The sequence below is a fragment of the Microtus ochrogaster genome, unplaced genomic scaffold, assembly GCF_000317375.1.
Source record: "Microtus ochrogaster isolate Prairie Vole_2 unplaced genomic scaffold, MicOch1.0 UNK13, whole genome shotgun sequence".
In the NCBI taxonomy this organism is placed as follows: Eukaryota; Metazoa; Chordata; class Mammalia; order Rodentia; family Cricetidae; genus Microtus; species Microtus ochrogaster.
The window spans coordinates 4865820-4877721 of NW_004949111.1; positions in this window are offsets into that span (position 1 = coordinate 4865820).

The following is an 11902-nucleotide window of genomic DNA, read 5'->3' on the forward strand; positions in this document are numbered from 1 at the left end:
CCATTCCTCGCCGGGTGGTGGTGGCGCACGCCTTTAATCCCAGCACTCGGGAGGCAGAGGCAGGCGGATCTCTGTGAGTTCGAGACCAGCCTGGTTTACATAGAGAGACTTTGTAAAAAAAAAAAAAAAAAAAAAAGAAATCCATTCCTTAAGTTCTTAAATTGTATGATATGCATAAACAATATGTCTAATAGTCCTTTTACCTATTTAAAAAGCAGTGCTAAAAAGCACACGAGTACTAATTTCAGTGTGAGCATTTTTAAATTTTAATATATGCATAAATTTTATCTTGGTTATATCTAACAGTTCCCCCAGTTCCTCTCCACCACCATCCCAGCATATTTTTCATCTTGCTCCAAACTTCATGACTTTTAAAAAAAAATAACCCACTAAGTCTAATTAGTGGTACCAATATGTGCGTATGTGTGAAGGAAGCAACTGGGGCATGAAAAACTTACCAGTTATCAACCCACCAAAGAAAAATGACTCTTCTCAGAAGCCATCAACTGTCAATAACTCTTTAAGTAAGGAGTGGGACTTCAGGGAACTCTCTCTCTCTCTTTCTTACACACACACACACACACACACACACACACACACGCATGCACACGCACACACACACACACACACACACACACTCCATGTTGAAAAATTTAACTCCTGATCCCTTGGAGGTCTTGTGTGAGTAACCACTGTTACTGTGAGTGCATGTGTGTAGCAGCCCTGTCATGGCCAGAGGCCAGCCTTTCACAGTGCTCCTCATCTTCCAGCCCTTTATTATAAGCATGTTAAAACTAAAGTCTACTTTATCCAACCCTGGCTACACAAAATATAGATTGCATTTCAGCAGGAGAGTGAGAAAGATGAAATAAGGAAATAAGGGAGTAAAAAACTGAATTCATTATAAGTATGCAACTCAAATGAAGTCTACAGCTAAAAATGTAATCTTTGGGTTTTTTTAGTTTTGGGCATGTTTATTTATTTATATACACAAGTTTATTAAAATCTCCCTTTCAATCACTCTTTTTAAATTTTGGATTAATTTGGCTGACTCTTCTATAGTATTCACTGCATTTTTCTTCTTTCATTATTTATATATTTTCACAAAATTATCTGTGAATTTTTCTATGATGGCTCTTTACATCTAAAATATGTGCGTTACTATCTCCCATTATTTTCTTCATTCAGTATCACAAATGTCAAGTTGATATGAGACCTGTTTTTAACATTTGTACCACTTTCATGTGACTGACTAGTTTGCCCCTGGTAATCAAAATTTAATTTAGAGTGTCAGATTTCTTGTGTTTCTGTCTCCTGAAAGGTGAAATTTTCACCTGGGCAAGTAATGAGTTTTTAGGAGCACAGTTTTTAATGAAATGAGACTTCACATTTGACATCTTCATAAGAGTTGACATTGTCTGTCAAGATTACACTACTCCTTTATATCTGTGTAATCTCAGGAAACCAACATAAATGGCTTTAGTTAGGTTGGCTGTTCTGTAGTATATTGTAACATTGTTTATGAATTAGCTTTATCGTCCACAAATTTAATAATAGGACTGCCACCAGCTTTTCATTATATAGGCATATACACAAGCCAATGCATAGAGATGGTTTTTGAGATGAGTTTTCTGTTGTTATTGATATTCAAAGAAAACTCGATTGCCAGTTTTTAATTTTATAGAGAGGATCACACCAAGTATTGTCTTTTTGTTTGTTTTGTCTTGTTTTGTTTTGTTTTTCGACACAGGGTTTCTCTGTAGATTTGGAGCCTGTTCTGGAACTTGCTCTTGTAGACCAGACTGGCCTTGAACTCACAGAGAGCTGCCTGCACCTGCCTCCCAAGTGCTGGGATTAAAGACATGCACCACCACTGCCCGACAAGAATTGTTTTTTAGATTGATTTTTTTAAGACTGTTCAAAGCTGTATTAGGCTGAGCTCAAACGTGTTTCTATCACATTTAATTAGATTGGGTTTGAGTAGGATGTTAACTTTTGATTCTATATAGGGTTCTTTGTTTCACAAGTATAATTAATATAGGTAGAATCAGTGTTGTGTAAATATATTAGATTTTATAACCTATATATTTTGTAAATTTTAGAACATCTTAATATTGCTCTTAAAACTAACCATCTTTTCCTTAAAATGACATAGAATTTATTTGCTGTACCTTTTATTTTATTTAATTTTCCATGTTTTTTATATTGTTCCAAATTTAATTTAAAAGAATCTTGACCTGATTTTATTTACCTTCTTTCCACAAGTTTAATAATACTTTCAGTCCATGGTTCTTCTATATGTTTTTGTAGACTTGGTAGCTGAAACCAAGTTTAGTTAACCTTTAGTAAATCCAGTGATGTTGGCTAGTTTTATGTCAACTTGACAAAAGTTAGAGTCCTTTTATAAGGAGCAACCTCAGTTGAGAAAATGCCCCCACCAGCAGACCTGTGGGCAAGTTGTGATTGATTTGCTTGGTTGATGTTGTAGAAAGGTCCAGAATACTGTGAGCAGTGCTCTCCCCACCCCCAGACAAGTGATTCTGGGTGGTATAAGAAAGTAGGCTAGGATTTTCTTTGTCTGGCTGCCCTACCTATACTTCCTGCCTGGCTACTGGCCAATCAGCACTTTATTAACCCAATACAAGTGACAAATCTTTACAGTGTATGAGAGTATTATCCTACAGAATATCCCTTTTTTTTTCTTTTTAAAACAAGAACTCAGAATCTACTCTCCTTTGTTTAGCTTTTTTCCTGATCATTATCTATAACAATTTGCAACCAACACTCCAAACAAAGATAAACATCCATAAGCTAATAGGCCAAGCAGTTTATAATTTAAAAAAAAAAAGAAAGAAAGAAAGTAGACTAGGAATGCCACAAGGAGCAAGCCAATAAGCAGCATTCCTACATAGTTTCTGTAACAGTTCCTGCCTCCAGGTTCCTACCTTCATTTCCTTCCCTGATTTCCTTCAGTGATAGACTATGATGTGAAAGTATAATGGAATAAACCCTTTCATCCTGAGTTGCTTTTTGCCTTGGTGTTCATCACATCAAAAGAAATATTAGCAGAGACATAAATTTAGTCTTACTCCAATTCCTGCTTCTAAGTTCCTGTCCTTAGTTCCTTCTATGTCTTCCCTTGTTGATGGATGACGAGCTATAAGATGAAGCAAATCCCTTTCTCCCCCAAGTTGCTTTTGGTCATGTTTTTATTAAAGTAATAGAAACCCTAAGATGTCAGTTGATACTGTGTCACATCTTTATGTTCCAATATTAATATCTTTAACTGAAAGAGTTTATAAAAGACAATACTCAGTACTCCCTCCCCAAGACATTCAATTTGTTTATTCAGCTATTCAAAGTAAACTAAGAAATAGTCATAAGTTAGCAATACATAGCCTAACAGGTATTGCAAATACAATTTTTAGATGAAAAACTCTTAATTGGTAGTTGACTTTTCATTACCATCAATGGGTTGATAGTGGATTAAAATAGTCATGCCAGAGAAGAATTAGACTTTCTGGAAATACAAAATATAAGCTAGAAAATTAATATTTCTTTGTAAGTGGAGCATGATGATACATTATTTAAATAAAGCATCTGAGTCTTCTGCCAAACTAAATGTGTAAAACCTATTTAAAACAATTCCCATATTTAAAGGGATAAAGTATATTTTGTTCTGGAGATAAATATTACTGACCATGGCCTTGGAACACAAACTGAGATTAGCTAAATTGTTCCAGGGTGGTAACAGATTGATGGAAGTTTTATACTAACAAAACAAAGAAAGATTTAAGATATTTAAAAAACAGTACAAGTGATATCAGGTAGATATCTTAGTACCTTTGGCACTAAGAGCTGTGCTTCAGGTGATCACCACAAAGATATCTGCCAATCCATGAATAGGCCACCAAGAATTGTGTAGAAAGTCTAGATTTTCTTCTTTCCAATGGTGGAATGTGGAGACCATACTTTCATTTTCTGCTAATCTGTAATGACACTTTACTGTCTATGTAATCCACAATGGGAGATGAAAATCTATATTACCACTTAAATCTTGCATTGCCAAGGCAACCTCATACCCAGTGTTTGGCTTATGTTATAGATAACATAGCTTCCACCTTCAAATAGCAGTGATGAGGCAATCCCACCTCCCTTTTAGGTGTTAGTGAATTTTACGTGTGGACTATTCGTAACACACTGTTTCTCTAGCCAGTGTGGTGGATAGTTATGAAGAATTAGAAGATCTGTGAGTTTTTTGTTTGTTTTGTTTTTACATTTAGAACTTTACTTTGTGTGCTTGTGTGTGTGTGTGTGTGTGTGTGTGTGTGTGTGTGTATGTGTGTATGTATGTATGGGTGTACATGTGCCATAGCGTGTTTGTGGAGGTTTGCTTGTGATATTTGGTTCTTTCCTGTCTCCACATGGATCCCAGGGATTGAACTGGGATTGTAAGGTTTGGTGGCAAGTGCCTTTATTCGCTAAGACATCTCACTAGCCCAAGAGCTGTATTCTTACTCCTAAACCAGCACTATTTAGGATTACCCTTTCCTTAGATCTCATTAGGCTGAGGAGGAAACCAGGATTTTTGTCTTCTCCTGGCTCTGAAGGGGTGGCTTCTTTACTTTCTCTTTTTGAGTGGTGTCAGAAATCCAGTAAAAACAAATGGTTTAAATCAAATCTGGAGTCTCACAACACAAATCATTCAGGTTTCAATAAAAGCATATTAAAAAATATAGTGTATGGAAAGACAATAGATTAGTAGAAAACAGTAAGAGAGCAGTACTGTGAGACCTATCTGACAGATCTACTCAACCATGATTAGAATTAAATGATGTGCAAAGCAATGATAAACACAATTGAAGGACCTTGAAAAATTATCAGGAAGGAAGAAAGCACACAGCAGGCAAAAAAGAACATGAGCACAATAGGCCTAAACATTCTTATGTTTGTCTTATGGTTGAAGCAAAATACAACACTGTCAGTTGTAGTAACAAAACTGAGTAGAAAAATACTCAAGGAAATTGTGGGGAGAATAAACTGGTGTTAAATAAGGCTAATCTATACTTCATTGTAACTGCTAAAATGGCAGTAGCTTAATCTTAAGTTATATAAATAATAACACAGAACTATCACTAAAATACATAGAGGTACACTCAGTAACACTATAATAATTAAAGATAAATTAGAATTATGAAAAAATATACAATCCAAGAATGTGGAAAGAAGACAGATACAAAAGGATATCCATGCTACAATCCGTAGACCCAGAGAAGCTAAGTAACAAGGAGGACTCAGGGGGGACACTTGGATCTCCCTGGAAAGGGGAAATAGAATAGACAGTGGGGTGAGGAGAAGGTTTGGGGAGGGGACAGTAACAGGAGGGATCAGTTGAGAAAAAGGATGGAGGAAGAGAGCACTAGGAGAGACAGCTGGAATTGGGGGGCCTCTTGAGGATAAGCTAGAAACATAGTACAATGGAAACTCCCCAAAATTTATGAGGGTGACCCTAGTTAAGATTTGTAGCAATAGGAGATACAGAATCTGAACTGGCCATCTCTTCTAACCAGTTAAGGCTTCCAGTGGAATGATTGGGATACCAACTCAACCACAAAAGCTGTAATTTGTCCTACCTACAAGCTGTGCTTGGATATAGGCAGCTCAAAAATTTTGGGAGTGTGGGAGTGGACCACCAATGACTAGTCCAGCCTGACATCATGCCACAAGAGGGAGCCCATTTTTGATACTACCTGGAGGGCCAGTGCCCAGAAAACAAGGATAAAAGCAAATATGACTAGCATAAATAAATAAAATCAATGAAATGATTCCTAATGATATTCTGCTATACTTATAGATTGGTGCCTAGCCCAACTGTCACCAGAGAGGCTTCATCGAGCAACTGATGGAAACAGATGCAGACCCACAACCAAACATTAGGCGGACCTCGGGGAATCCTGCTGAAGAGGGGGAGGAAGTATTGTAGAGGCCAGAGGTGTCAAGGACACCACAAGAATATCCACAGAATCAACTAACCTGTTCTCATAGGACCTCACAGAGACTGAACCGACAACAAGGAAACCTGCATGGGACTGACCTAGACCCTCAGCATATATGTTAGAGTTGTGTAGCTTGGTCTTCTTGTGGGACTCGTAACAATAGGAGCAGAGGCTTTCTCTGACTCTTTGGCCAGCTTTTAGGACCCTTTCCCTCATATTTGGTTTCCTTGTCCAGCCTTAATGGGAGGGGAGGTGCACTGCAACCTTATATTCCATGTTTGGTTTATATTCGTGGGAGCCCTGTCTTTTTCTGAACAGGAACAGGAGTCTATGGGGAAGGCAGAAGGGAAATGGGGGGAGGGACTGGGAGGAGAGGAATGAGGGGAAACTGTTCGAGTTGTGAAAAATAAATGCCTATTAAAAGAAAAGAAAATAATCGTAAATCTAATAGTGTTTAAAGAAAATAATCGTAAATTCTAATAGTGTTTAATAGTTTAAGAACATGACAGGTAAAATGTGCCAATTTAATGAGCAGATTGTCAATGTTGATTTAGAAACGTCAATCATATACATTGTCTATACTATAAAGAATTTACTTCAGATACAATGGTATATGTTAGTGTAAGTTGAAAATAAAAGATTGGAAATATATGTGTGTATATTTATATATATTTATAAGTCATTGAATGTGCTATAATGAAAGGCAATCCTTGCATTTAGAAATACAAATCTTAAATATATATGCATCAAATAGTAGAATGTAATACACAAAACATTAAGAACTAATGAAACTTAAAGGAACTATAGAAAATCCCCAGTTATATTTGGAACTGTCAGCAAACCTCACAACATTTAAAAGAACAAGTAAAGATAAAATTACCAAGGGTATAAGCAAACTCAATAATGTCATCAGTTAACAAGATCTCTATATTTATATAACAAACAATCCATTCTCAGACTGAAGACTATACATGCTTTCGAGGATCACCAGAGCATATATGTAGACAGAAGTTTCTGTTCTGCCTGGTCCTGTAGCTGTTCAGCCCCCCCCAAAAAAAACACACAGAGACTTATATTAGTTATAAACTGTTGGGCCTATTAGCTCAGGCTTAATATAAACAGACTCTCACAACTTAAATTAACCCATAATTCTTGTCTATGTTTAGCCATGTGGCTTGATACCTTTTCTCAGTAAAGTAGTCTCATTTTGCTTTCTCTGTGACTGGCTGGTGACTGCATATCTGATTTCCTCTTCCAAGAATTCTCCTAGTCTGGTTGTCCTGCCTATAATTCCTGCCTAGCTACTGGCCAATCAACGTTCAGACCAACAAGAGTGACAAATATTTATAGTATAGCATTATCCCACATCTTTTCTCCTTTTTTTTCCTTTCAAAACAAGAACCAGAATCTAATCTTTGTTTGGCTTTTATTCCTTTACAACTTGTAAGCAACACTCTCAAGACAAACATCCATAATCCATTTGGAGGGGTGTGGACATAGTTTTCTAGGCTACTTCCTGCTAGTTGGGGGTGCGGATAATTAATGGGGACCCAAGGAAAATTTCAGATTATGGCCATGTCCTTACTGGAGTAGTCTGTGAGACTGGATCATCTCAGCCAACAGTATTGAATGTAGAACTCAGAGGAAGCTGCAGCAGAGGCGCTCCAAAACAGATCATCTGGCCCATTCACTCCCATTGGAGATTTTTAAGGGGGTCTTCCTTGATCAAACCTCACTTTTCTTAACCCAAAATAAGTCCACAGCCTTTCATTTCCTGTGGAAAACAAAAGCAAACCTCCAAAGTGACATATCTTTTGACTTAAATTTTGAAATCAAGGGATTTTTAAAATATATAGGTGGTGGCACATGCCTTTAATCCCAGCACTTGGGAGGCAAAGGCAGGCAGAACTCTATGAGTTTGAGGCTAGCCTGGTCTACAAGAACTAGTTCTAGGGCATGCTCCAAAGTTACTGATGAAACCCTGTCTTAAAAATACTCTATATATTATATATAATTATATATGTATATACATATATAATATAATCATATATATAATATAATATAATCCAGCAGCATTTGTAATCAAATGTATTTTAGCATCTGTTGCTTCTTCCTCAGTAACACATAATTCAAAGGCAACACAATAACATACTGTATCCAGATTCTCTGTATTTTCTGTCTTTACATGGCTTTTTTTGCTCTATTTTTTTCTTTTTTAATTTTTGATTTTTTGAGACATGGTTTCTCTGTGTATCTTTGGCTATCCTGGAACTTACTCTGTAGACCAGGCTAGCCTTGAACTCACAGAGATCTACCTGCCTTTGCCTCCCAAGTGCTGGAATTATTTTGTCTAAAATCTCTTCTCAAGCTCTCTCAGGTTTTATGTGGATGTAGTTGGCAAATATTGGGTATGAGCCCAAAAAAAATCCACTGCATTATATAGATTATCAATTATGTCAAATTAAAACTACAATTTAGTCTCAAAAAGTGAAATTGCATCAGTGGAACTTAACGATATTTTTAAGATTTGCATGCTGGAAATAGTCAAAGTGAAAAATACTTAAATAATTGGAAAGTAATGGTATGTTAATTCATTAAAAGAGTGAACACAGTAAAAACATCTATTCTCTTCAAGTTTGCTGTGTAATAATGCTGCTAGCAAATTCCCAACATCTTTATAGTAGGGATTCCTCTTTCCCCACATGTTCACCAACATTTTTAAGGAAAGGTAAAGTAACTGGAATAGCTAAAACAAGTTGAAAAGGAATACTGCAGTGGGAAAGATTCATTTTAATACTTACTATATTGCTGTAGTGGCCAGGACTATATTATATTGGTTGAAGAGCACAAACAGATAAAGGAGAAAGAAAAATAGAGAATCCAGAAGCAGAGACACAATTGTGCCACACTGATTTGACAAAGGTGGAAAACATTTAGTAGAGAAAAGAAATTATTTTATTAGCAAATAGTGAAACAAAAGAGAATTTGAGTATCCACAGTACAGAATAATGAAAACAAAAGATGAGAGAGAGAAAGCCTTATGATTCTCATACATTATATAAAGTCAACTCTATTAACACAAAAAAATCATGGTTGTGGTTTTAGTCAAGGTTTTTATTGCAGTGATAAAATGCTGCTGACCAAAGGTCTAGCTTCTTTTTTTTAAATATTTATTTATTTATTTATTATGTATACAATATTCTGTCTGTATGTATATCTGCAGGCCAGAAGAGGGCACCAGATCTCATTACAGATGGTTGTGAGCCACCATGTGGTTGCTGGGAATTGAACTACTCAGGACCTTTGGAAGAGCAGGCAATGCTCTTAACCACTTGAGCCATCTCTCCAGCCCCCAAGGTCTAGTTTCTTAAAAATTATTTCTTTTATCTTTTTTGGAAAGAAAGGGGGAGAAGAGCAGAGAGAGAGAGAGAGAGAGAGAGAGAGAGAGAGAGAGAGAGAAGAAGGAGGAGGAGGAGGAGGAAGAAGAAGAAGAAGAAAGAAAGGAGAGACAGAAGCTGCCTCTTCGAGAGGGCGATGGAAAAGGAAGCTTATTTTTTGATACATGACATGATCACATCAATCCCCTTTTCCCCTTTGCCTCTCCAAATATTCACATATAACCCTAAGGAATCCTGAGAGTAGGAGAAATAATCCTCCTCAGGGAAGACCACCAATTTGTTATTCAAAACCAAATGACCAGTCATAAAAATATATACAAGCAACATTACGCAGTTTGATTAGGTTGTACTTATGTTGTTTGCTTTCTTGTAGCATTCAGGACCACCTGTGTAAGGGTAGCACTGCACACAGTGTTTTGGGCCCTTCCACAAATGATCAATCATGAAAATGCACCACAGGTTTGCTCAGAGTCCAATCTGGAGGGGCCATTTTTTCAACTGAGGTCCCCACTTTCTAAAAGATTCCAGTTTGTGTCATGTTGACACCAAACTAGTCAACACTGATGTAAATTCAAAATATAAAGTATAACACTGTTTTGAAAAAATGTAGGAGAAAATCATTAGATTCCATGTCTAGGCAAAGATTTAGACATTTTAGAAAAAGTCTGATCAACAATAAGGAAAAAAAATAACTACTTTGATTTGGATAGCCCTACCTTCCCACAACCCCATCTTCCTGTCTTCCATGCCACTCCCCACTTAAACCTATCTAAGCCCAGTATTTTTCCGTCTATAATTTCATATTACATATATTTTATTTCCCCCTCTCCTTTATGCTTCCCATAATGGCCTCTTTCTATTGACCTATATTCTACAGTACTCCAGGATAAACACACAAAAATAGAGACTGTAAGTTAAAATCCACATATGAAGGAAGATATGAGTCATCTTTCTGTGCCTACATTCATTATAGTATTTGTCATCAATCTATTTTCCTGCAAATTTCATAATTTTGTTTCTCTTTACAGCTAAACAATATTCAGTTGTGTAAATTGCATTGTGCATGTGTACCATATTTTCATTATGCATTCATTGTCTGTTAGGTATAGAGACTGATTGCATTTCCTATCAATTATGAATAGAGTAATAAGGAACACCATTAAGCAAGAATCACTGTAGTAGAATATAGAGTCCTTTGGGTATATGCCCAGGAAGGTAAAACTGGCTCATATTGTAGTTTTATTTCAATCATTATTAGAAACCTCCATACTGTTTTCCATAATGGCTAAAGAAAGTACTTTGCACTTACACCAACACTGAGTACAGGTATCACTTTCCTCGATCACCTGTATTTGTTCTCCTTTTGTTTATTTATGATAGTAATGCTGATTGGGATAAGATAATTCACAAAGTAGTTTCATTTGCATTTCTCAGATGTTTAATGATGTTGAACATTTTATAATCTATTTTTATAATTCAATTAATTATAAAATATCCAACTCAGAAAACATTTATAGGGAGATATCCTGTAAGGCTGAATAATGCTACCCTTGGAAGCTGTGGGTTATTAAACAAAAATCCCAATGCCCGGTGTAGAATACCTCACTATGAATTTATTGTAGATTCTCTTCTACGATCCATTACTTCCCTATCCCCAGGTAGTTGGTTAGGTTTCCAGTATCAATCATGATTTCTCCTTTATTGGATAAGCCCTGCATTCAATTAGAAAGCTGTTGGTTAATAACAAAGGCCCCTGGCATCTTCCTCTCTGATAGCTGTCTTTCATAGTGCCAGAAGGTGCTATCCAGGCTTCAAGGGTGGAATTAGAGGAAAGGTATCAGCAGTATACCACAACTATGAAATTCTACCAACTACATTACCAACCTGATATGCAAGATATGTACACTTGTTTTGTATTGTAACAACAGTTATTAGATTTAAGGGTTACTCCACAGGACAATACCTGGTCAGAACCCTATAAACCCTATAAACCAGGTCAAAGGCCCATGGCTGTGGAAATCATACACCCTGCCCCCCTCAGCCAATGAGGTGGGAATTAATATGCTCATCTAGCTAAATTGATATGTCATCAAATTACCTACTAAAAATGTGCATTTATATTCAGACAAATGCTATTAACATACTTAATCAGAAAAGCCCCTTCAATGAATACAGAGACTCATGGCTTCTCCAGGTTCCAAGAGTAAATGACAAATAAGGAGTACTCACCTCTTAAACAAGACATTTATACAATATCTTCCATGGCTTCGGAAGTGTTGTGAAAGAATTGACTGAAAGGATGTAAGAGATGGAAGACATAGAGAAAGGCTGGTAAATATCAGCCCTGTTTAAGGCAAGACATGATGATTACACAATCATGAACTCACATCACACCACCTGTGTTTGCTGGTGCTGGGATTGAACAAGAACAAGTCTGTCAACAGTAAAACAGTGATGGAATGGGGTAGGGGTTCAGGGAGTACTGCCTATTAATGCTAACCTATTGGT